The following is a 27,720-nucleotide window of genomic DNA, read 5'->3' as shown; positions in this document are numbered from 1 at the left end:
ATTTGTTTTAACCTAAATGTTGGGTCAAATATGAACAGTTGGGGTTAAAATGTAATTTAAATTTAATTGAAAATATAACCCAATGGTTGGGTTTGTCCATAATTGACCCAGAGTTCAACATTTCTTAGTACACTAATTTGTTTTAACCCAATGTTGGGTCAATTATGAACAATAGGGGTTAAAATGTAATTGAAATTTAATTTAAAATATAACCCAATGGTTAGTTTTATCCTATTTGACCTAATGTTTAGGTTTGTCCATAATTGACCCAGAACCCAACATTTTTTTGGCATTCTGATTTGTTTTAACCCAATGTTGGGTCAAATATGAACAGTTGGGGTTAAAATGTATTATAAATTTTATCAAAAATATAACCCAATGGTTGGGTTTGTCCATAATTGACACATAATTCTAAATTTATTAGTATACAATTTTTTTTAACCCAAAGTTGGGTCAAATGTGAACAGTTGGGGTTAAAAATGCTATTTTAATTTCGTTGCAAAATAACCCAATGGTTGGGTTGATCCTATTTGACGTAAGGTTTAGGTTTGTCCATAATTGACCCAGAACCCAACATTTTTTTATTGTGATGATCTGTTTTAACCCAATGTTGGGTCGAATCTGAACAGTTGGGGTTAAAATTAAATTTAAATGTATTGAAAATATAACCCAATGGCTGCGCTTGTCCATAATTGACCCAGAGTTCAACATTTCTTAGTACACTAATTTGTTTTAACCCAAAGTTGGGTCAAATTTGAACAGTTGTGGTTAAAAAAGTCTTTTAAGTTTCATTGAAAATATAACCCAATGGTTGAGTCTGTTCACAATTGACACATAATTCAATTTTTTTAGTATGCTAGTTTGTTTTAACCCAAAGCTGGGTCAAATATGAACAGTTGGGTTAAAGAAAATGCCATTTAAAATTCATTGGAAGATAACCCAGTGGTTGGGTTTATCCTATTTGACCTAATGTTTAGGTTTGTCCATAATTGACCCAGAACCCAACATTTTTTACTGTGCTGATTTGGTTTAACCCAATGTTGGGTCAAATATGAACAGTTAGGGTTAAAATGTAATTAAATTTCATTAAAAATATAACCCAATGGTTTGGTGTGCACATATTTGACCCAGAGCCCAAATATTTTTAGTATGCTGGTTTGTTTTAAGCCAATAGTGGGTCAAATATGAACAATAGTGGTTAAAAATGTCATTTAAATTTCTTTGCAAAATATCCTAAATGTTTGGGTTTATCCTATTTTACCCAATGTTTGGGTTTGTCCATAACTGAACCCAGAACCCAACATTCTTTTTAGCATGCTGATTGGTTTTAACCCAATGTTGGGTCAAATATGGACAATAGGGGTTAAAATGTAATTTAAATTTCATTAAAAATATAACCCAATAGTTGGGTTTTTCTATTATTGACCCATAACCTAACTTTGTTTTAGTATAATTGACCTAGAATCCAAAATGTTTTAGTACGCTGGTTTGTTTTAACCCAATGTTGGGTCGAATATAAACAGTGGGGGTTAAAATGTAATTTAAATTTAATTGAAAATATAACCCAATGGTTGGCTTTGACCATAATTGACCCAGAACCCAATTCTTTTTAGCATGCTTGTTTGTTTTAACCCAGTGTTGAGTCAGAAACAGTCGGTGAACAGAAATTGGAGAGAGCAATATGAAGCAGGGCTATTAATTGTGACTTGATCTGCATATCTGGCCCGTGTCCTGTGTGCGTCCCGTTCTGCGGGTGTCCATCGGAGGATTAGCATCAGGCTTTGTCCCGAGTTAACGAGCTCTGTCATGTGTTAATCTGGCTGTCCTCAGGGGACCGTGTTGTGTCCGCCGCTGGTTATGATGTTTGGACAGAGGTGCTGCCGTGGTGCTCACGTTTGATTGCGTTTCGAGCACTGTTGATTGGATTTCACAGCAGATGTGCTGGTGTTTGTAGACGTGCTGCAGGAAAATGGAGCAGAGAGGAAAAGTTGAACTCTTTGAAATTAGATATCGCACCTTTAAATGGGAGACATTCATGGTATGAGAAGCATGACAGGACATTCAGAACTGTCTGTCTGAATGTCTGACAAGAATGCATTCAGTCGCACCTGCACTCTGAAAAGGCTGGGTTATTTCAACCAAATTCTGGGTATAATATGGACTAACCCAACTGCTGAGTTAATTTTATTAAATTAAATAATTAGGACTCAATTTAAACCAATGTTTGGGTTAGTCTATATTTTACCCAATGTGGTTTTAAATAACCCAGCATTTCTTAAAGTTATATTTTAGAGAATCATACACATTTAATTTCCAATCGACTGATACCTATTTCAGTAGTTTGACGTCAGTGGCAAAGGTTTTGCAGCCTTTACGAAACCTAACTTGCACAACATGCAAAAGGTTTGTGGGCAAATGCAAAGTTTCTTTAGTGAAGGCAAAGCTTTTGCAAACAAACACAGTGTTGTCATGGGGGAAGGCAAATGTTTTGGGAAAGATTGGAGAAGATTTGTGAGAAAGTGCTGTTGTTGTTTTTGTTGCCACAAGGTTTCTACAAAACGTTTACATTTATTTAGCAAACGCTTTTACACAAAACGACTTACAAATAAGGATTAAAGAAGACTGCATTTTTAGATTCTTGATCATTTTTTAAAATCATTTTTCTTGATCTTTTTATTTTATTTCATATTTGATTTTCTCTGTTGTTGTAACACTTTTGTAACAATATTTTTATTATTATTAATAGTAGTAGTAGTATTATTGTTGTTATTATAATAACAATAATAATAATAATTATTATTATTATTATATTTAATTTTTTTATTATTATTGTTGTTGTTATTATTATTATTATTATTATATTTAATTATTTTTGTTATTATTATTATTATTATTTTGTTGTTGTTATTATTATTGTTATTATTAATATTATTATATTTAATTATTTTTGTTATTATTATTATCATTATTATCATTACTATTTTAATTATTTTAATTATTGTTATTATTATTATTATTTTGTTATTATTATTATTATTGTTGTTATTATTTTTTGTTATTATTATTATTATTATTATTATTATTATTATTAATATTATTATATTTAATTATTTTTGTTATTATTATTATCATTATTTTGTTGTTGTTATTATTATTCGTATTATAGTTATTATTATTAATATTATTATTACTATTATAATTATTTCTATTATTGTTATTATTACTTTTGTTATTATTATTATTTTTGTTATTTACCATTAAATATTTTTTAAATCAAACTTTGATGCATCACTTGCTTTTGTTCAAATTCTTGGACAGTTTTACTTTTTAAAGTTTATTAAAATATTAATGACAACAGAACATGAGTTGCTCTGTATATATTTTTTTTATTATGGCAAGAATTAAACAAAAAAAAAAAAAATACACTTACTAAACAAATACTGGTGTTTTTTAGATTTAGCCGGCTCCACAGTTCACACATTACTGTCTGGCTGGTTTCTGTCCTACACTTATGCTAGAAAGCCAATAATGGTTCAACATTCCTGCCCATTATCACCAATAAAGCCTAGAGAAACAGGTCATCAGTGTATTGTAAACCAATGGATTCAGATATTCCTTTTCAGTTATCAAAGATTAATTCTGTGACTTCATTATAATTTTGTATCTATTAAACAGAGCCGTTGCAAGCTGAACTGCCGCTCTAGGCAAAGGACGGTCACGCCGCCCTCAACCCCAACCCCCTCTATACTGCCGCCCTAGACGCGGATATAACTGAGTATGCAGATGGTATGGATAGTGTCGCGGACTCCTCCTTCTTTATTCTGCCACCCTAGACGTGGAAATAACTGGGCGCGGCTGGTAAGGGTAGTGTTGGGGACGCCGCCCTCTCTATCTTGCCGCCCTAGGCAGATAGAGGTTGCTTCTATGGACGTGCCGGCCCTGCTATTAAATAGTTTTAAACTCAAAATTGCAATATATAAATCAATGTAAAACCTATGAATGGAGGAAAAACATGTTCTGTAAATGTGTATCTGGGTCTCCGCTTTTGCCACAGCCTCTTTTGGTTTTAACAAACTCCTCCTTCAGGTTTTTCCAAATCTTTCAACAAAAACTCTCCTCTTTCTTACGGCTGTTCATTAGGTTATCTCTATGATCCCGGATCATAAAGATGTCTGTACAGTCGTACTGTTTCAGACAAAATCTCATATTAAACTCAAATCAAACGCAGCGCCATGCGCACTGTTCTCTCGAGTCTAAAAAGACAAAAGTGAACATCCGCAAACTCTGCGACGACCTCTCATTCGCCGTGCGCACTCAAGCGGACGCGTCGGGTATAAACCAGGCTTTAGTAGGCCTGTCACAATAATCAGTATATTGAATTATCGCACAAGACATAGACATGAGCTCAATCGTTTCTGCTGATGCATATATCGCCCATGCATAAAAACCTAATTCTGTATAGGGGTGCTTATAAAAGGTGTCTGGTGCTTATGGAGAGCAAAAGAGTGTCGTCTACAGGTGGTTTGTCAAGCCCACTCACTGTCCGCCATTTTCAAAAGCGAAATCGAGGCTGCGGTGGTAAGAAACCCGGAAGTATCATTGGGAGTTAAATAGGAATGTTGTGTAACTGGCTATATATCTTATCAGCGAAGAGAAAGTGACACAATTTTATCATTTCTCCACCTTCCGGGTGACCCGGAGGTCCGTTCTGAATGAATGGTGAATGTAAAAAGGGATATCAGTGCTCATTTTCAGCTAAGTTAAGGGAAATGGCACTAGTAAGCTAACGTTTTCTTTCCCAAACACACGTTTTAGATGCCATTTATCAAACTCGAGTTAATAAACTGATTCTTTCACTATATTAGACTTGTCACGATACTGAATTAAAAGAAAAAAACATAAATATCCCACAAACATTAAGGCACTGTTGATGGCTTTCTTAAAACAGCCCTGATTTGCCATTGTGGTCACGTGTTCAACAGAAATTATTGTGATTGGCCGAGAAGGTCATCAGCTCACCGCTGTTTACCGAGCACACACACAACACAGACAGACGAGCGATCTGCTTGATGACTCGACTGATCTTGACGGCTGCTTCACGCTTCAGTCTCCGTGTATCGGTGTTTGCACTGGGTGAAGAGCGGTAAGCTGAGTGCAAACCAAACGCAGATACACGGAGACTGAAGCGCGAAGCCGTGAAGATCAGTCGAGTCATCCGCGCTCATCAGCACTTCCATGTTAGCGGGAAATAGCCGGGTGTAAAACTTCAGTACCGGGACAACACTATTACAGACAACACGAGGGTGTGCTGCAGAGGACTGCAGTGTTTTATCACTCACATAGGCTGAAGCAGGAAAGCGTCCTCACAGTGTTTAACTAGTGCCCTGAACTGAAGCCCAGGAGGACACTTAAGCGCATCACTGAGATTGTGATCTTGTTTGATGCTAAATTGCTTTTAATTATTTAAATTAAACTTACTGAATGATATTAAAGTGATGTTTACACCATTTCTGCATTTTGAAATCTCTGCAACAGCTGGAGGTTTATAGTACACGGCATGTTACTGCAATGTTTACAGTGCTCGTCCTATACTTCCGGGTTTCTTCCCACCGCAGCCTCGCTTTGCTTCTTTAAAATGGCGGCCACGTAAAATAAGCGTATTGCACCTGCGATTCTGAGTGTGCTCCACCTAGGTGAGTAGGCTACCACCTGTAGATGACACTCTTTTTGGAAAGGAGCTACTAAGAATTGATCTACATTTACTTTAGTATATTTCCAGTAACTAAAGTGTCTGTTTCATACGGAGGTGTCTTCAACAGTTGCTTTATTAAGCCCACAGACAGAACACAAGTGCGCATACAGTGCTACTTGACCCTTCAGTGTTCCCGCGTGGGCCACTAATCTGTCGCATCCCAGACAGTCATCAAGTGTCTCGCTCGCAGGCGCAGCATATGTCCCAGAAAACTTATGCAAATCTTCCTTACAGTACAGAGATTACCCCTTTGTCACCTGGATGCCGTCCAGGTATCTGCCACACAAGCTGTTGGCGCCTCGGGCGGAAGAGGCTTCTGATAGTTTAGTCTGGGTTCGCCACTGGTTTTGTTTCGGTCAGCCCCCCGGAGGGTAATGATCTCAGAGTGGTTTCTTACAGCCTGACGTCACTCCTTTGCTTTCCCCCGCTCGGATAGAATGATGTAGGACTTTTAACACAAATCAATTATATTAAAATATTAGTTTCAAAAAATTAAAGTGGGTTGAATATAGAACAATTAAGTTGTCCCAATAGATGTGCGGTTAAATTCATTTATTTAGTGAGAATTTTTAGTAAACTATGGAGGATGTTACTGTATTTTAAAATTGAATTGAGAACATTACTGTATACTTTACAGTGTTACCATGCCCTCCTACCCAATATACTTGAAATTTAATTACATTTGGATAAACGTTTTGAGAATGAAGCAAATATTTCTCCCATTTTTTATTCCATTGCATAAGACAACAGATGCATTAATGGAGTTTGAAACCTGCTGTCCAGAGCTTTGCTAATAAGCACTGCTCAAATGTGCTAGAAATTGGTTGGTCAACATAACATGGGAATAGGGTTGTAACGGTATGAGTTTTTTACGGTATGATAATCGTCTAAAACAATACCACGGTTTGACGGTTTCGCGGTATACGGTATGTTACAAATGTTACAAAATAATAGAACAGTGAAGCAAATTTGACTTTTTCCAAATAATATATTTTCAGTTACTATAAACAACACCACTTACAATGAACAAATAAAAAAATAAGAAAATAATAAATAATGTGTCAAAGTCCAAATAAAGTCCAAATAAACATGGTGCAAATCCTCAGTAAAAAAATAGATATAAATATTTACTATACTATAAATAGTTACATAACGAAACTAGATTCAATATGGAACATCCTTAGGTTTTATGTGCCAGCATGGATATGGTTGTCTGTGGATATGGATTTGGATATGGTTGTCTGCAATGCAGACAAACAGCTGCACCTTCATTTGCGTCTTTTGAAAACAGCAAGAGCAGCAGTTCGTCTTTGCTGTGTCGCTGTTTTGTCATGTTTCTGTGCTGCTGTGCATGCAAAAGTACTTAGTATGAGAATTATTTTATGCAAAACTTTTTTTTTTTTGCGTTTTATTTAGCCGCGCATAAATGTATGCCTATCTCTCATTCCGTGTTGTTCAAAAAGCTCTTTTTTGGTCCACAAACAAAAGCGAAACCTATGCTTATTGGTTGTGATATAGCGAGTTTGAACCAATCTGGGCATGGAGGAGGGACAATGCATGAGTGTATCATGTCTGGTTTGTCCGGAGACACAGTGACGAGCGTTTCTTTGTCAAATCAGCGTTGTCAAATTTTGATGACGTAACCGCACTGATTCCGGAGCCTCTAAAAGTCCGCGAATGTTATGTGATACAGCACTGGAAAGCTGAGATTCTCTTCTTTATGCCAATCTTTGAATTGTATGAATCGGATCAGCGGATCAAATGTTATTAAACATTTAAGAGCAATACTTATTTTTAGCCGCGTGTGGCTGTCTCTGTCTTTAAGGGTTAAAACCGTTGATATGCAATTGTTCATAGTATGATAATCGTGCACGTTCAAATCGTGGTAAACCGTCATACCGGTATATTGTTACAACCCTACATGGGAAGATCATGATGTCAATGTGGTTTCTTCCAGCCTGTCTTTGTTGCCTTCCTTTCCCCACTCGACTAGAAGGCGTGATTTGCTTGTGTTCGTGTGTTGGACAGAGCAGTTTCATGACCTTTTTTATTGCCTTTGTGCTTTTTTTTTCAGTATAATCTAATTGAGTTCAATTGAAAGAGTTTGACACAATTATTTAATTCAATAATATAACACATAACTATTATAAAGCATTTTGGGTCTTTCGGATAAAGTGCATTCAGAGTTTCACTTTCAGCTCCAAATTGTATTTTCAGTGTATCCTCCCTTTTGTACCCACATCTAATTGGAAAGCCTTAATACAGTGCAAAACCTAATGTCAAGAGCTTGGTTTTGACCAAAGTGTACCGAAAAAATGTTGGGGTTTTGGCCCAGAATTTGTTTTGGCCCACAATAAGTATTTTTCGTTTTTGGCCCAGATTACCCATATATCATCAGCATTAATACAACCAAAGCCTGCTGTCCAGAGCTAGGCTTTGCTAACAAGCATTGCTAAGATGTGCTAGATTTTGGTTTGTCAGCAAAACATGGGGAGACCATTTGAACATGATCTCAAAGTGGTTTCTTCCAGCCTGTCGTCGCTCCCTTCCTTTCCCCACTCGACTAGAATGACGTGATTTGCTTGTGTTTGTGTGTTGGACAGAGCAGTTTCCCATCCTCTTTTATTGCCTTTGTGCTTTTCTTTTTCAGTATAATCTAATTGAGTTCAATTGAAAGAGTTTGACACGATTACATCATTAAATAATATAACAAATAACTAGCATTTTGGGTCTTTCGGTCAAAGTGCATCAAGAGTTTCGCTTTCAGACCAAAATTTTCATTTCAGTGTATCCCCCTTTGTACCCACATCTAATTGGAAAGCTTTAATACAGTGCAAAACCTGATGTCTAGAGCTTGGTTTTGATCAAAGCGAACTGATAAATTTGGGGGTTTTGCCCCAGAATTTTTTTTTGGCACAAAATAAGAAATTTCCTTTTTGGCCCAGATTACCCATATAAAATCATCACCATTATTAAAACACAAAATCTTATGTCAAGAGCTTGGTTTTGACCAAAGTGCACCGCAAAAAAAAATGGTTTTGACCCAGAATAAGAATTTTCAGTTTTGGCCCAGAATATACATGCACAGAAAATAATTTTTAGTTTTGGCCCAGAATTTATTTTGGCAAAAAAAAAAAAAAATGTTTTGGCCCAGAATACCCATATATAATCAGCATTAATACAACACGAAACCTGATGTCTAGAGAGTGGTTTCAACCAAAGTGCACCAAAATATTGTTTTGGTTTTGGCCCAGAATAGGAATTTTCCATTTGGCCCAGAATATTTATAATCAACATTAATATGACGCGAAATCTGATGGCTAGACATGAAACCTGGTGTCTAGAGTGTGGTTTCAACCAAAGTGCACCAAAATATTTTTTTGGTTTTGGCCCAGAGTTTTTTTTTTTTTGGCCCAGAATAAGAATTTTTGGTTTGGCCCAGAATATATATAATCAGCATTAATACGACACAAAATTTAATGTTTAGAGCTTGGTTTTAACCAAAGTGCACCGCAAAAAAAAAAAAAAATGGTTTTGGCCCAGAATAAGAATTTTCAGTTTTGGCCCAGAATATACATGCACAGAAAATAATTTTTAGTTTTGGCCCAGAATTTATTTTGCCAGAAAAAAAAAATGTTTTGGCCCAGAATACCCATATATAATCAGCATTAATACAACACGAAACCTGATGTCCAGAGCTTGGTTTTGCTAATAAGCATTACACAGATGTGCTAGATTTTTATTTAGTCAACAAAACATGGGGAGACCATTTGAACATGATCTCAAAGTGGTTTCTTCCAGCCTGTCGTCGCTCCCTTCCTTTCACCACTCGACTAGAATGACGTGATTTGCTTGTGTTTGTGTGTTGGACAGAGCAGTTTCCCATCCTCTTTTATTGCCTTTGTGCTTTTCTTTTTCAGGATAATCTAATCGAGTTCAATTGAAAGTGTTTGACACAATTATGTCATTTAATAATATAACAAATAACTAGCATTTTGGGTCTTTCGGTCAAAGTGCATCAAGAGTTTCGCTTTCAGACCAAAATTTTCATTTCAGTGTATCCCCCTTCTGTACCCACATCTAATTGGAAAGCTTTAATACAGTGCAAAACCTGATGTCTAGAGCTTGGTTTTGATCAAAGCGAACTGATAAATTTGGGGGTTTTGCCCCAGAATGTTTTTTTTGGCACAAAATAAGAAATTTCCTTTTTGGCCCAGATTACCCATATAAAATCATCACCATTATTAAAACACAAAATCTTATGTCAAGAGCTTGGTTTTGACCAAAGTGCACCAAAAAAAAAAAAAAAAAAAAAAATGGTTTTGGCCCAGAATAAGAATTTTCAGTTTTGGCCCAGAATATACATGCACAGAAAATAATTTTTAGTTTTGGCCCAGAATTTATTTTGCCAGAAAAAAAAAATGTTTTGGCCCAGAATACCCATATATAATCAGCATTAATACAACATGAAACCTGATGTCTAGAGCTTGGTTTTGCTAATAAGCATTACACAGATGTGCTAGATTTTTATTTAGTCAACAAAACATGGGGAGACCATTTGAACATGATCTCAAAGTGGTTTCTTCCAGCCTGTCGTCGCTCCCTTCCTTTCCCCACTCGACTAGAATGACGTGATTTGCTTGTGTTTGTGTGTTGGACAGAGCAGTTTCCCATCCTCTTTTATTGCCTTTGTGCTTTTCTTTTTCAGTATAATCTAATTGAGTTCAATTGAAAGAGTTTGACACGATTACATCATTAAATAATATAACAAATAACTAGCATTTTGGGTCTTTCGGTCAAAGTGCATCAAGAGTTTCGCTTTCAGACCAAAATTTTCATTTCAGTGTATCCCCCTTTGTACCCACATCTAATTGGAAAGCTTTAATACAGTGCAAAACCTGATGTCTAGAGCTTGGTTTTGATCAAAGCGAACTGATAAATTTGGGGGTTTTGCCCCAGAATTTTTTTTTTGGCACAAAAAAAGAAATTTCCTTTTTGGCCCAGATTTTGTATTATAGATTTTGTATTGTATTATATATTGGCCCTATATAATCATTACCATTATTAAAACACAAAATCTTATGTCAAGAGCTTGGTTTTGACCAAAGTGCACCACAAAAAAAAAAATGGTTTTGGCCCAGAATAAGAATTTTCAGTTTTGGCCCAGAATATACATGCACAGAAAATAATTTTTAGTTTTGGCCCAGAATTTATTCTGGCAGAAAAAAAAAATGTTTTGGCCCAGAATACCCATATATAATCAGCATTAATACAACACGAAACCTGATGTCTAGAGAGTGGTTTCAACCAAAGTGCACCAAAAAATTGTTTTGGTTTTGGCCCAGAATAGGAATTTTTCATTTGGCCCAGAATATTTATAATCAACATTAATACGACGCAAAATCTGATGGCTAGACACGAAACCTGGTGTCTAGAGTGTGGTTTCAACCAAAGTGCACCAAAATATTTTTTTGGTTTTGGCCCAGAGTTTTTTTTTTTTGGCCCAGAATAAGAATGTTTGGTTTGGCTCAAAATATATATAATCAGCATTAATACGACACAAAATTTGATGTTTAGAGCTTTTGACCGAGGTGCACTAAAAGTAGTTTTTTGGTTTTGGCCCAGAATTTTTTTTTTGGCCCAGAATAAGAATTTTCAGTATAATCAGCATTAATCCAACACGATCCCTGATGTCTAGAGGTTGGTTTCAACCAAAGTGCACCAAAAATAATTATCAGTTTTGGCCCACAATGAGAATTTTCCGTTTTGGCCCAAAATACATTTAATCAGCATTAATACAACATGAAACCTGATGTCTAGAGCTTGCTTTTGCTATCAAGCATTGCTCAGATGTGCTAGATTTTGGTTATTCAACAAAACATGGAATGAACATGATCTCAAGAGTGGTTCCTTCCAGCGTGTCATCGCTCCCCTCCGTCCCCCACTTCACTAGAATGGCGTGGTCTGTTTGCGTTTTGGCGTCCTGACCTCTTTGGCCAAGGGTGTTTTGGGAATTCGCTGGTCGTGGGGGCAGTAAAGTGTCTTTTGTGCGCTCGGACAGCAGCGCTCCTGTCATGCGTTTCTCCTCTTTTCACTCCTCCACGAGCGCCGCCATCCCAACAATCCCGTCTTTGGTGACTTGTTTCATTGCAATGCGCCCCGGGCTTCATGCCGTCGTGTGCGTGTTTATAATAGTCCGTTCAGACAGTCATGTGATAGAGAAGCGGACCAGTATCTCCGCTCTTGAGTGCCATTATGTAATTTTTGTTTGTGTTATGGACACCATCGGGCAAAGGGCTATTCATGGACTCATGAAAGCGTTTCTGTGACGCAGGACTCGGTCACACCTCAGTCTTTTGCTTACACTGCTGTGGAGAATGCTGCCATTATGCGATGAATAAACAGAGTGTAAACTGCGTACATTTATCAGCATCTTTAAATGCTGATAACATTGAGAAGAAACCTTTACAGCTACTGGGTTCATTCATTATTCGAATGGAGCAAATGGAAGGATTCTGATTGGCTGATGGACATAATAAGGTGTTCCGTTATTGTCAGATGAACACAGATAAAGTAGTTCCGGCAGGTTTTACAGCTCCATATCACTACGCTATCTATGATTTGAGTTATTTTTTTCACAGCTACAACAGTCAGAAATCACATCCAACACAACAGAAGGCTTTGAAGGACATGTGTGAGAATCTAGTGCTGCACACTGGAGCAGTTAGAGGACTAAAACCTGACAAATGTCTCCAATATAACATCTGAACAGTGGAGCAGCTGTGGGAAAATTAATAACCCTAAATTAGTTCTGTTAACCTACTGGATTTGTGTTGGGAGAACATGAATGAATTCTGCATTTCTTGTAGTGCAGTGGTTCTCAAAGTGGGGGTCGGGACCCCCCGAGGGGTCGCGGGGCAATGAAGGGGGGTCGCCTGGTGATTTCCAAAAATCTATTTATTTTTATTAAACCATAAGAATTAACTTATTTTATCTATAACTATATTGAAAATAAAAATAGTAGTTTATAGTTACTATATACTATATAGTGACTATAGTAGCTTATAGTTACTAGTTCTATTGGATTGCGACCCCTGGGGTAATTACATTATATTCAAGGCAGCAATAGCGTCAAATGCATTTTGATTTTATAACATCAGGTTATACTTTCTGGCACATTTTAAGCACTGACACAAATTTAATTGGTGTGTCTGCATCATTGCATGCAAGGTTTCTACATTTATAACCACCTCAGAGGATATTGGGGGTCGCGAGTCACTGGCATTGTTATTTTGGGGGTCGCGGGCTGAAAAGTTTGGGAACCCCTGTTGTAGTGTATAAGAAAATTCTTAGGAATATAATGCACACAATATATATTATTTAACCTATTTCAACACCATGTTGTCATTAATTCACTATATATTTTTTAGAAATCATAACCTGTTTATGAAATGTATGAAAAGCAACGCTTATTAAAAGGATAATACCTAATTAGCATATTTTTTCAACTTTTCAGTACACTTATGGTTGATTTAGACTCGACTTGACTAATTTATGTAGACTGGCTCACATTTAAAAGAGAGCAACAAACATCTTAAAATTGTCACAGTGAGCGACACTATCAGTTAACAATTATTATTTAATTTATTTCATTTTATTTAACCTTTAATTAACCAGAAAGACTCTCTGAGATTAAAAAAAAAAAAAATATATATATATATATATATATATATATATATATATATATATATATATATATATATATATATATATTTATTGACATTGCAGATCTCTCGCACACCCCCATACTGAATGTAACCCCAAACCATAATCGTTCCTTCACCAAACTTGACTGATTTCTCTGAGAATCTCGGGTCCATGCGGGTTCCAGTAGGTCTTCTTCAGTATTTGTGATGAAGCAGTTCAACAGATGATTCATCAGGAAAATCCACCTTCTGCCACTTTTCCAAATGATCAACTAGAAATCAAGTTATTATTTGTCGCTCTTACAACTGGGATCCACAACAAGACTTTTGTCTGGTAGTGTATATGTCAAATTTAATTAAATTACAGGCCCATAGCCAAAGGGGGTTCGTGTAGTCCGAAAGACCCACCCTTCTTCTGACGAAGTCCAGAATTTGGCCCCTATATGAGCTCGTTTGTTCCATTTTTGACAGTATGGCATCATAAATTGTGAAAATAACCATTGAAAGAAGGATTTTATTATTTAAATAGACAAATTCTGACTGAGGAAATGAGCTGGCCAGTTTTTTTTTTTTTTTTTTTTTATGAGGGATTATAAGGCGAGGCAGTGGCGCAATAGGTAGTGCTGTCGCCTCACAGCAAGAAGGTCACTGGTTTGATCCTCGGCTCAGTTGGCATTTCTGTTTGGAGTTTGCATGTTCTCCCTGCGTTCGCGTGGGTTTCCTCCGGGTGCTCCGGTTTCCCCCACAGTCTAAAGACATGCAGTACAGGTGAATTGGGTAGGCTAAATTGTCCGTAGTGTATGAGTGTGTGTGTGTGTGAATGTGTGTGTGGATGTTTCCCAGAGATGGGTAGAGGCTGGAAGGGCATCCGCTGCGTAAAAACGTGCTGGATAAGTTGGCGGTTCATTCCATTGTGGCGACCCCGGATTAATAAAGGCACTAAGCCGACAAGAAAATGAATGAATGATGGATTATAATAGTTAGCATTTAAAAATTACGTATTTTTTCATATTTCTGATGCTGTGTTCACACCAGACGCGGAAGGAGCGTCAAGCACGAGTGACTTACATGTTAAGTCAATGCAAACACACAAAGAGACATCATGCGGCGCAGTACGTGCGAATGGCGTGGTGCTAATGATGCGAATTGCGAGAATGGGCGAATTGAGCGTTTTGCGCGTTTGACGTGCTTAACGCGCGTTTCAAACGTGGGTTTAAAAATCAGAACTTACTGGAGTCACAGAAGAGACAGATGCCCTGCCCATCACGTAAATCCGCGTCTGATCTGAAGTGAATTTAACGCGCGAATGAATCGGATTTGATGCGCGAATGAAGCGGGGTTTAACGCATGAATGAAGCGAGTAAACTCAAATGTTCACGTGGCTATTTATGGTAAATATAGCTATTTGTTTGCGCGTTCCACGTCTGGACGTAGACACCAGACGCAGTAGGCGTGTCAAGCGCGAGTGCTTTACATGTTAAGTCAATGCAAACGCGCGAATAGACATCCTGTGGCGTAAAACATGCGAATGGCGCAACGCGAATGACGTGAATGGCGTGGCGCAAATTGAGCGTTTTTCGTGTTTGACGCGCTTAATGCGCGTTTCGCACGAATCGTTCGAGTTCAAAAATCTGAACTTAAGCGGACATTCACGCCGTGTTAACCAATCAGGAGCTTGCTCTTGTGGGGGCGTGATTGTGACGTAGCACTTGTTGTTGGTGTACTGGGTGAAATCCTCCAGCCGACACTTTCATCAAACTGGGCTCAGCTAGGTAAGAAGCACAGCTGAAAGCCTCCATCATCCAGGTTCAGTTTCTGAAGGAGTTTATGAGCCCAAAGAGCTGAGTGCACCTCTGAAAGGATCTAGTGGACTCAGACACAGCCCTAAACGAATCGACGCTGTTTTTTAGCCTTCATAAAGCACATAAACACTTATTTTATTTTTGATTTATCCACACATTAAATATGAAACTGTAACAGCTTGTAAATAAACATACATTTTTTAAAACAAAAAATAGTATGATAAGCACTTTGACAAAAATGTAGGAAGTATTTTTGCTGCATCACAAAGTGAAGTAATGAAAACCATCTGACAAGCTGATCCAGCAGAGATTAGTGCTTAAAATGTCACTCAAATGCAATATTTAAACCTCGAATATCTGCAAAAACCTCCACTTTTTGAGAAAAAAGAGCCACCTCTTTATATAGGCTGGCTACAGGCCTGAATTAGGGATCATTTTATTTATGAAGAGTTATGATTTTCTTACAAATGAACTTAAATATAAGTAAACTGCACAATCATGGGTGTATCTCAACCAGCAAACGCCGCTTTCTCCCGCCCCGCTGCCCCGTCTGTGGTGGTCTTTGAATAGAGCCAGTGTTCCCTTGTTTTACTCTGAGAAATGGGGGTGGATGGAGACTTCTGTAGCCTACAGAGGGCACGAACACAAGGGGGGTTTACAGGGTGCATAAAGATGCTGCATTCAAGGAAAGGGGCTAAACTTAAAGAAACAGTTCACCCAAAACCAAAGACTCGTCTATCAACGTCAGAAATCTGTTTCATTGTTTTTTAAACAGAAGAGTAGATATTTGGAAAAATGTTGAAGAACTGCAACTATTGACTTCGATAGGATTTTTTTCCTCCAATGGGTGTCATCATTCTTCAAAATATCTTCTTTTGTGTTAAACAGAGGAAAGAAACAAAATATTTTGGAAAATCTTGAGGCACAAAAGACATCAAGTCAATTTTCATGTTCTGGGTGAACGCAAAAGTAGATATTTTGAAAAATGTTTGAGACCTGTAACCACTGACTTCCAAAGTGTTTGTTTTTCCTACAGTGGGTGTCAACATTCTTCAAAATATCTTCTTTTGTGTTCAACAGAAGAAAGAAACACAAAATGTTTGGAAAGACTTGAGGAAGAGTAAATAAGGAAATTTTCATGTTTTGGGTGAACATAAAAGTAGATAGATATTTTAAAAAATGTTTGATTCCAGTAACCATTGACTTTCATAGTATTGTTTTGTCCTCCAATGGATGTCAACATTCTTCAAAATATCTTAATTTTGTGTTCAAGGGAGGAAAGAAACACATAAAGGTTTGGAAACACTTGAGGAATAGTGGACAGTAAGTCAGTTTTAATGTTTTGGGTGAACACGGAAGTAGATATTTTGAAAAATGTTTGAGAGCTGTAACCACTGACTTCCAAAGTGTTTTTTTTTTTCTACAGTGAGTGTCAACATTCTTCAAAATATCTTCTTTTGTGTTCAACAGAGGAAAGAAACAAAATGTTTTGAAACACTTGAGGAAGAGTAAATAAGTCAATTTTCATGTTCTGGGTGAACACAAAAGTAGATCATTTGAAAAATCTTTGAGACCTGTAACCATTGACTTTCATAGTATTGTTTTTTCCTCCAGTGGATGTCAACATTCTTCAAAATATCTTAATTTTGTGTTCAACGATGGAAAGAAACACATAAAGGTTTGGAAACACTTGAGGGAGAGTAGACAGTAAGTCAGTTTTAATGTTTTTAGGTGAACACAAAAGTAGATATTTTGAAAAATGTTAGAGACCTGTAACCATTGGCTTCTATAGTACTTGTTTTGTTTTGCTAAGGGTGTCGATGGTTTCCAACATTCTTCAAAATATCTTCTTTTGTGTTCAACAGAAGAAAGAAACACAAAATGTTTTGAAACACTTGAGGAAAAGTAAATAAGTCAATTTTCACGTTTTGGGTGAACACAGAAGTAGATATTTTGAAAAATGTTGGAGACCTGTAACCACTGACTTCCAAAGTGTTTGTTTTTCCTGCAGTGGTTGTCAACATTCTTCAAAATATCTTAATTTTGTGTTCAACGGAGGAAAGAAACACATAAAGGTTTGGAAATACTTGAGGAATAGTGGACAGTAAGTCAGTTTTAATGTTTTGGGTGAACACAGAAGTAGATATTTTAAAAAAATGTTGGAAACCTGTAACCATTGACCTCCATAGTGTGAGTTTTTCCTACAGTGGGTGTCAACATTCTTCAAAATATCTTCTTTTGTGTTCAACAGAGAGAAGAAACACATAAAGGTTTTGAAACACTTAAGGAAGAGTAAATATTAAGGCAATGATCTTGTTTTGGGTGACCTGTCCCTTTTGCATTTATCATTTGAAATGCATATCACGTTTCTGTCCATGTGGATTAGTTTTAAGATAACTATTAAACATAATGTGATTACGTAAGGCTTTTTTTGGTGCTGGCTGCTTAAAGACACCTCTCATATGGAGAATGAAGTCATGCATTGCTCAGGCATGTGTTTCTCACAGACTTCAACAGAGTGTTAAAATCTTGGTGCTTCTGTGGGTTTCGTCTATCAAATCTTTATTTTGTATTTTCTATTGGATTCGCATCAGGTGATTGGCTGGGCCATTCTACAGCTTGATTTTCTTTCTCTGAAAGCATTTGAGAGTTTCCTTGGCTGTGTTTTGGATCATTGTCTTGCTTTCATCTTCATCCTCCTGCTAATGCAGATGTTGTTGAAGCAGCTGATACTCATTTACACTGAGGAAGAGCAGAGGCTTGCTGAAGAACTACTGAGAGATTTCAGCTGCTGTCTACTACGCCTCCCTTTCTTCATGTGTTCAATACTTTTTCACTATGTCATGTCATTTCATTACACAGAATTACTTTTGTTTTCTTTGCATATACAATTTTCTTTAATTGTTACCAACATCCGGGGAACGTTTCAAATCAGCAGCACCTTTAGAAATATGTTTCTGAGAAAAATGGTGACGTGTTCAAAACTTATTTTCCCCACTGTAAATATACACATATCTGTCAAACAGGTAATCATGAGTAATCACATCTAAGATACAAGTTTCTATTATATACTGTTTATATTTATGTATATATGTAACATGCAAATTGTACAAATTGCCAGACAATTTGGCTTGTTTTAAGGGAAAATAGTATTTAGTGTATGTTAAGATATTTGAATCTGATTTTTTTTAGGGATTTATTTTGGGAGTATGGAGTATATTAGGAGTATATTATCTCTGGAGGTGGATTTAATCCATAATCTATGCCTTATCTCTTTGATTTATTGGCCTGAAAGACATGATGTGTGAAAATCTGAGCTGTGACAAATGACAAATTAGCCCATCCTCTGAACGAAGCCAATGATTACTATATATCATAGATGCAATAAAGTCACTTTAACAGCTATAATAACCCAAAAATAATTAATGTATTACTTTATTATATATATATATATATATGTGTGTGTGTGTGTGTGTGTGTGCGTGTGTGTGTGTGCGTGTGTGTGTGTGTGTGTGTGTGTGTGTGTTTATATAGCTTTATAATAATATTTTGGTTTATATCTGCAAAAATGTCACTTTAACAAGTGTAACACCCCCCAAAATTAGTAATATATTACTTTAGATATACAAAAAGGTCACTTTAAAGGGAAAAATTATCCAAATATAAGTAGTATATTGTTTTATAGCTGCAAAAAATGTCCCTTTGACAAGTGTAATAACCCAAAAATAATGAATATATTGCTTTATAGCTGCAAAAATGTTACATTAACAAGTGTAATATCCCGAAAATAATTAATATAATGCTTTAAATATGCAAAAATGTCACTTTAAAAAGACAAATTACCCAAATATAAGTAGTATATTGCTTTATAGCTGCAAAAAATGTCACTTTGACAAGTGTAATAACTAAACTAATGAGTATATTGCTTTAGATATGCAAAAATGTATTTTTAACAGGTATAATAAACAAAAAATAACGAATATATTGCTTTATAGCTGCAAAAAAGGCACTTTAACAAGTATAATAATGCAAATATAATTAATATATTGATTTATAGCTGCAATAATGTCATTTTAACAGATATAACATCCCAAATATAATTAGTTTATTGCTTTATAGCTGCAAAAACATAATTTTAACATATAATTACCCCAAAATAATTAATATTTTCTCCTTTATAGCTGCAAAAACATAATTTTAACATATAATTACCCCAAAATAATTAATATTTTCTCCTTTATAGCTGCAAAAAGTCACTTTAACAGGTATAATAACCCAAAAATAATTAATATAGTACTGTATAGCTGCAAGAATGTCAATTTAACAGGTATAATAACAAAAAATTAAGCAATATATTGATTTATAGTTGCAAAAAAGTCACTTTAACAATGATAATAGGACAAAAATAATTAATATATTGCTTAATAGCTGCATATATATATATATATAATAACCCAGCGACAGTTAATAAATCGCTTTGTTGCTGCAAAATGTCACTTTTAACACATATAATAACCTAAAAATAATTCCTATAATGCTTTGTAGCTGCAAAAATGGTTTGAAATGACTTGATATGTGAATTTGTGAATTTCTGAAGTCCCGACCGCCAAAAACATTCTTCCCATGTCATGCAGACTCACAAATATGTGGCACGATCTCTCTCCATTGACTGCTCTTCAGAAACCCAAACCCTACAGCGAGCCTTTCAGATTCTGTCTTGTTTGTTTTCGTGTTTTGCAGTTATTAGCACATGTGGGTTTTGGCCTGAGCTAGCGGCTGAGGCTAAGATGGCATTAGCCTGTTAGCCCCTGCTGTGCCGCAGCGGTTAGCCGATTGTGGGAATCCAGCATTCGCACGCTGGGGACGTTTTAAGGCACAATGCAGCACTTAGAGATGCGTTTATGCATGCGTGCACACACAGCGCTCGCCCTCGGATAAAGAGGCCAGAGTGCATTTCACCATTACAATACACTGATGACCCGATTAGCATAAGGGCGATCGGCGGTTCTGCGGCGGGACAATCACAATACTCTGCAGACCAAAGGCTTCTGACGGGATCAGTGTGGTCGTGTGATTAAATGCTGAAGATTTTATCAAGGTTTATGGGATTATCATAGTAACTGACCTAAACTGCAAAAAAATATGTCACTTTAACATTTACATTTAGTCATTTTGCAGACATGTATAATAAGTCAAAAATAGTCAATATAGCTGCAAACATGTCACTTTAGCAGATATAATAACCCAAATATAATTAGTATATTGCTTTATAGCTGCAAACATGTCACTTAAACAAGTGTAATAATCCAAATATAATTAATATATTACTTTGTAGCTGCAATAAAGTCACTTTAACATATATTAACCCCAAAATAATTTGTATATTGGTTTATAGCTGCAGAAATGTCACTTTGACTGGTATAATAACCTAAATATAATTAGTTTATTACTTTATAGCTGCCAAAACATCACTTTATCAGGTATAATAACCCAAATATTATCCGTTTATTGCTTTATAGCTGCAAACAAGTCTCTTTAACAGATATAAAAACCCCAAAATGATGAATATATTCCTTTATAGCTGCAAAATGTCACTTTAACAGGTATAATAACACAAATATTATCAGTTTATTCTTTATAGCCTCGAAAAAGTCAGTTTAACAGATATAAAAACAGGAAAATAATTGATATATTGCTTTACAGCTGCAAAAAGGTAACTTTAACAAGTGTAATAACCCAAAAATATGTAATATATTGCTTTAAATCTGCAAAATGTCACTTTAAAACTTTAAAAATATAATTAGTTTATTACTTTATAGCTGCAAAAACATCACTTTAACAGGTATAATAACCCAAATATTATCAGTTTATTGCTTTATAGCCTCAAAAAAGTCAGATTAACATGTTTAATTGCTTCAAAATAATGAATATATTGCTTTATAGCTGCCAAAACATCACTTTATCAGGTATAATAACCCAAATATTATCAGTTTATTGCTTTATACCAGCAAAAACGTCTCTTTAACAGATATAATAACCCCAAAATGATGAATATATTCCTTTTATAGCTGCAAAATGTCACTTTAACAAATATAAAAACACAAAAATAATTGATATATTGCTTTACAGCTGCAAAAAGTTCAATTTAACAAGTGTAATAACCCCAAAATAATGAATATATTGCTTTATATCTGCAAAAATTTCACTTTAACCGATGTAAAAACCCCAAAATTATTATTATGTTTCTTTATAGCTGCAAAATGTCACCTTAACAGGTATAAAAACCCAAATATAAGTAGTATATTGCTTTATAGCTGCAAAAAGTGACTTTAACAGGTATAATATCACAAAAATAATTAATATATTGCTTTATAGCTGCAAAAAAAGTCACTTTAACAGGTATAATAACCAAAAAAAAATTAATATATTGCTTTACAGCTGCAAAAAAAAGTCACTTTACCAGCTATAATAACCCAAATATAATTAGTTTATTGATTTATAGCTGCAAAGTAAGTCACTTTAACAGGTATTAAAACCCAAAAACAGCAAATATATTGCTTTATAGCTAGAAAAAATGCATCATTTACATTATATTAGCGCATAAAAGTCTCATGGTTCCCCTTAAAAACACTCTAAAGGATTAAATAATAAATAATAATCACATTAATTTAAAGTGTCTATGAAATTAATATTGAGCATGTACATTGTTATGATATATTGAGTTATTGAATTTTGGCATTTGTCTACTGCAAAAATGTCACTCTAACATATATAATAACCCAAAAGTAATTAATATATAGCTACAAAAATGTCACTTTAACAGGAATAATAAGCTAAATATAATTAGTTTATTAATTTATAGCTGCAAAGACATTACTTTAACAGGTACAAAACCGCCGAAATAATAAATATATTCCTTTATAGCTGCAAAAAAGTTACTTTAACATGTTTAATAACCCTAAAATAATGAATATGTTGGTTTATAGCTGCAAAAATGTCACTTTAACCGCTATAATAACCCCAAAATTATTAGTATATTGCTTTAGATATGCAAAAATGTAATTTTAACAGGTATAAAAACCTAAAATAATAAATATATTGCATTATGTGTGCAAAAATGTCACTTTAACAGGTATAATAACCCAAAAATAAGTAATATATTGCTTTATAGATGCAAAAATGTCACTTTAACAGATGTAATAAGCCCAAAACTATTAATATATGCCTTTATAGCTGCAAAAACATCACTTTAACAGGTTTAATAAGCCCAAAACAATTAATATATGCCTTTATAGCTGCAAAAACATCACTTTAACAGGTTTAATAAGCCCAAAACTATTAATATATGCCTTTATAGCTGCAAAAACATCACTTTAACAGGTTTAATAAGCCCAAAACAATTAATATGTGCCTTTATAGCTGCAAAAACATCACTTTAACAGATGTAATAAGCCCAAAACTATTAATATATGCCTTTATAGCTGCAAAAACATCACTTTAACAGGTTTAATAAACCCAAAATAATTAATATATGCCTTTATAGATGCAAAAAAGTCACTTTAAAAGGTTTAATAAGCCCAAAAGAATTAATATATGCCTTTATAGCTGGAAAAACATCACTTTAACAGGTTTATTAAGCCCAAAACAATTAATATATTGCTTTAGATATGCAAAAATGTAATTTTAACAGTTATAATAACCCAAATATAGTTAGTTTATTGCTGTATAGCTGCGAAAATGTCACGTTAACAGGTATAATATCCCAAAAACAACAAATATATTGCATTATAGGTGCAAAAAGTAACCATTTACATTATATTAAGGCATAAAAGTCCTACAGTTCCCCTTAAAACCACTCTAAATGTTTAAATACTAAATAATTAAGTTAACATTGAGACTATCTGCATTTGTCCACTGGAGACCTGCCAAAGGTGCGCCTTGTGGAGTTTGTTTATACAGTATGTGGGTCTTTTGGGGATGAGCGTTTGGCACCCGGCTGCTGTTAAAGCGGAGTCATCCCTTCAGGAGCATTAGGATCCTGCGCCGGGATTGGTCACAGTAATTGGATGAAGAATTAAACATGGGACGTGTGCTGGTTCGTCCCTGAGAGTGACGGAGGGCTGGTTAAGAGGGTTTGTGGGTAAGACGGTTTGTTGGTACGACGGGTCTTAGGTTTGTAAGGTCACAAAGCGTCCACAGACGACCTGTTTTTTTTCTAGTGCTCCTTAAAGGGACAGTTCACCCAAACAAGTACAATCTCCTCATCATTTACTCGCATGGTTGTAACCTGGAGGTGGTTGAGCTTCTGTTGAACACAAAGCAAGATGTCGATGGGGAAAAGCAGTCATTGACATCTGTGGTAGGAACACGATTACTATGGAAGTCAATGGCGTCTTCTTTTGTGTTCAGCTGAAGAAAGAAACTCAAACAGGTTTTCAACAAGTTTAAAGTTCCCATAGATTTTTGTAATATTGTGATTAATTGGATTAACAACATCACTAGTTTAAGTTCTATTTACATTTAGTCATTTAACAGGCGCTGTTGTCTAAAGCAACTTACAATTGAGGAGGCATTCAATGATTCAACACAGCACAAGCAGTGCTAAAGGAAATGCTAGTGCTCAGAGAAGTGCTAGAGGTAGGAGGGGGGAGTGTTTTTTATTATAGAGAGTATAGTGTTTTTACAGGTGGTTTGTCTACCCCACTCACCTATGTGAGGCACTGTTCATAAATGAGATATGGAGTGATTGCATGGAAGGCTGGTGCAAGTGTGGGTGTAAGTGTCAGAGAGATGAAAGAGTGTTTTTTACAGGTGGTTTGTCAAGCCCACTCACCTGTGTGGTGTGGTGTGGTGGGGGGAGAAGAGCGGGTCCCGGTTGTGTTCAGATGATCGTGGAAGAGATGGGTTTTTAGTTGTTGCTTGAAAGATACTAGTGAGTCAACAGCATTGCACAAAAATATATGCGCACAAAAAAATCGACAACAATTAACAATTCTTGGCATTCAGCACAAGCTTCGAGTCTTGATATATATTATCATATTATCCATCACACGATGATATGGCGGCGATGACTGCAAAAATCAGGGGTAAGACATGCAAAAAAAGGAATATAATGCATTATATCTGCCGAAATGTCACTTTAACAAGTGTAAAAACGCCAAAATAAGTAATATATTGCTTTATATCTGCAAAAAAGTCACTTTAACAAGTATAATAACCCCTAAATAAATAATATACTGCTTTATATCTGCAAAAAAGTCACTTTAACAAGTTTAATAACCCCCAAATAATTAATATATTGCATTAAAGCTGCAAAAAAAGTAACTTTAACATGTTTAATAACCCCAAAATAATTTATATATTGCATTAAAGCTGCAAAAAAAGTCACTTTAACAAGTATAATAAACCCCAAATAATTAATATATTGCTTTATAACTGCAAAAAAGTCACTTTAAAGGTCAAGATTACCCAAAAAATAAATAGTAAATTGCTTTATAGCTGCAAAAATGTCACTTTAACAAGTTTAATAACCCCCAAATAAGTAATATTTTGCTTTATAGCTGCACAAATGTCACTTTAACAAGTTTAATAACCCCCAAATAAGTAATATTTTGCTTTATATCTGCAAAAATGTCACTTTAATGGGTATAATACCCCCAAATATAAGTAGTATATTGCATCATAGCTGCAAAAATGTCACTTTAACAAGTGTAATTACCCAAAATAAGTAATATATTGCATTATATCTGCAAAAATTTCACTTTAAAAGATATAATAACCCCAAAATAATGAATATATTGCTTTATAGCTGCAAAAAGTCACTTTAACATGTATAATAGTGCAAAACAAATTATATATTGCTTTATAGTAGCAAAAAATGCATCATTTAAATTATATTAAGGCATAAAAACTCTTATGGTTCCCCTTAAAAACCACTCTAAAAGTTTAAATAATAAATAATTGAACACTGTATGTTAAATTGCCCCTGACATTAATATTGTGCCTCCGCAATGAGCCTGGGTTGATTATATAATGGCATAATAATGCAAATAAATGCTTTAAATTCCGTATCATTCTTAAGGTTATTGATGTTAGCCAGGTAAATATACTTTTATATATACTATTAAATTTCATTTTATGTAAATGTCCAGTTATAAACATTGACAGTGGTGAGGTAGAATGTAAATGTCATTGTAAAATGGCTTCAATGTTATTTGTGAAACTGTAAACAAATGTAGAGCTCAGATGCAAAGTCCTTCTACTGTGATCTATGTTTATGTTTAGTTATGTCCCTTTAAATGCAGTTAAAATAACCTTTTCATCACAATAAAAGTGAAACTACTGGACCTACACACACAGTTTTAATGAGACAATTTCAGACGGCACTTAAAGGTGTTTGTATCTGAACTCTTCATATATTGCAATTGCACAAATGACTGAGGTCATCTCCAAGTATTGCAGGATAAGTCGATATATTGATTATTGTGACAGGCCTGTCCCGATGTGGACACACACACAGACTTCTGACCCCTGAGTCGCTGTTGTTTACATGCAGAGGAAGAGACTATATCCCTCAGCAGGATCACTCAGGTCATAAGGCCATGTGATGGTGTGTGTGTGTGTGTGTGTGTGTGTGTGTGTGTGTGTTTTCCTCTCAGAGGCTGTTTCACTCCTCTAATCTCTTCAGCTCTCCACCACCTGACGTTCTCACAGGCGGATTCTCATCTATCATTGCAAACGGATCAATAGCAGAAGGGAAAACAAAAAGACTAGAGGGTTTGGAGAGGACACAACAAAGCCTGGTCTATGAGCGATACTAAAATAGAGAAACGCCAACTACAAGAGATGTTTTTCATTAGGCAAAACAGCCTCAGACGTGGACGTAGTGTTGCATGCGCTCATGTTCGGCTAAAAATAAAACAAATATTCGACGTGTTTCATCACTAATATGGTTATAAGTCTTTGTTGCAGCTGTAAAACAATGCAGGTATTGTGGTTCCGGAAATATAAGTAAAGTGTTTGCACGCAGGGTGGCTTCACAGCAAGAAGGACGCTGGTTCGAGCTTCAGCTGAGCCAGTGTGTGTTTCTGCAACCCATGCTCATTCTGAAAACGTAGCCCCATCGTACGTTTCTGGAGACCGCGATTTACGTGGCCAGAGGTACGTATGGCCACATTTCGTTTTTTAGAGCGAACGCTACAGGGCGGTGTGACGCCGCTCCTCTTCTTCGCGCTCGCCAGCTGTGACGGCTCACCTCTGTGTGAAGGGCTTTGCCGCCGCAACCAGTTTGTCCGCTTAGCTTGTAGTGTTACGTCAGGGGAACGGAGGCCCGGAGGAGGAGGATTCGAGTCCTGGGAAGAGCGGTTTTAGAAATCAGGTAAGATGTAAAACAGAATCCAAAAAATAAAAGCGAACGAGTTCGCGACAGGGTGAATGCGGCAAAATCCGAAACCTCGGTCAAAATCGGACAAGGGCTTTGGCTTTTCTTTTCTTGACGGCTTTTGTAAATCGTCGCTTGGGTTTAGGGAGGGAGGAGGAGGGTGTCACGGTCGAGGTGGGGAAAAGGAGCAAGGACTCAAGTGCAAAGAAACAATGGGTATTTATTAATAATAAAATAAAAATAAAAGGCAAAACAAAACTACCCCGAGGGGGAAAACATTAACAAAACACACAAACTTGGCTGGGCTGACAAGACAAGGCAAGACTGGAGCAGGAACACGGGGAGTTTAGACGACGAACTGGCCAAGGACTGAAAACATGAGGGGGATTATAAAGCAAAAAGTAAATGACACACAGGTGAACATGACAAACTAATAATGAGTAAACAAGGAGGGTGGGACTAGACAATAGACGGGAGAGCGCATGACACAGAGAGACAATACAAGCCATGCGCTCACATAACACAACACTGAAGCACACGACAAAAGCACGTGACCACAATGTAAACACCGAGCCACGTGCTTTGACAAAAGACGCAAGACACGAGCACACGATGAATGAAAACACTCACCGTGCGCTCACACACGCAGCGTGCATGCTTCATCCTAGCGCCGACCAAAACCGAAACCAACAAGACTGAGACGCTGGGAATGAAACGCCACGCTGCTGACAGACGAAAACATAAACACGAGTACAAGAGCGCACGCGTCTGAGGGACGCAGAGCGCGCGTGCGGCCGCGTCAAGCAGGAGCGCGCACACTCTGCGTACACCCACGACGGCGCGCGCGCACACAGAGACAGAAACAGGACCAGACATGGGTAGTGTCCGAGCTCTGCCACAAAACAAGAATTTATAAGACCAGAGTGGCAGAACCCTGACAGGAGGGTGGCTCGGTTGGCCGATTGGCTGATTGGCCAGCCGCCCAGTCGATCGTTCAGTCATTCAGTCTATCAGACAAATGGTCGCTCGACAGTGGTCTCTGGCGGCGTTTTATGCGTGAACAGTGCAAGCACGAACGGC

General features: G+C 36.2%; 1 protein-coding gene across 4 annotated transcripts in view; it reads left to right on the top strand.

The window, feature by feature from the left end:
- The window catches only part of prr36b (proline rich 36b), an 81,872-nt gene that overhangs the window by 22,390 nt on the left and 31,762 nt on the right, over nucleotides 1-27,720 (top strand). For 2 of the 4 annotated variants that reach the window (XM_073943811.1, XM_073943813.1), the window contains exon 2: nucleotides 17,972-18,078. The exons of the other annotated variants lie outside the window; for them this stretch is intronic. The gene's annotated coding sequence lies outside the window, so the exon portion shown is untranslated. The remainder of the gene's footprint in view (nucleotides 1-17,971; nucleotides 18,079-27,720) is intronic. 4 annotated transcript variants of the gene reach the window in all.

Source organism: Danio rerio, chromosome 3 (assembly GCF_049306965.1).
Source record: "Danio rerio strain Tuebingen ecotype United States chromosome 3, GRCz12tu, whole genome shotgun sequence".
Taxonomy (NCBI): domain Eukaryota; kingdom Metazoa; phylum Chordata; class Actinopteri; order Cypriniformes; family Danionidae; genus Danio; species Danio rerio.
Note: the sequence above shows the minus strand (reverse complement) of the source record. Positions and strands in the feature narration are given on the sequence as shown.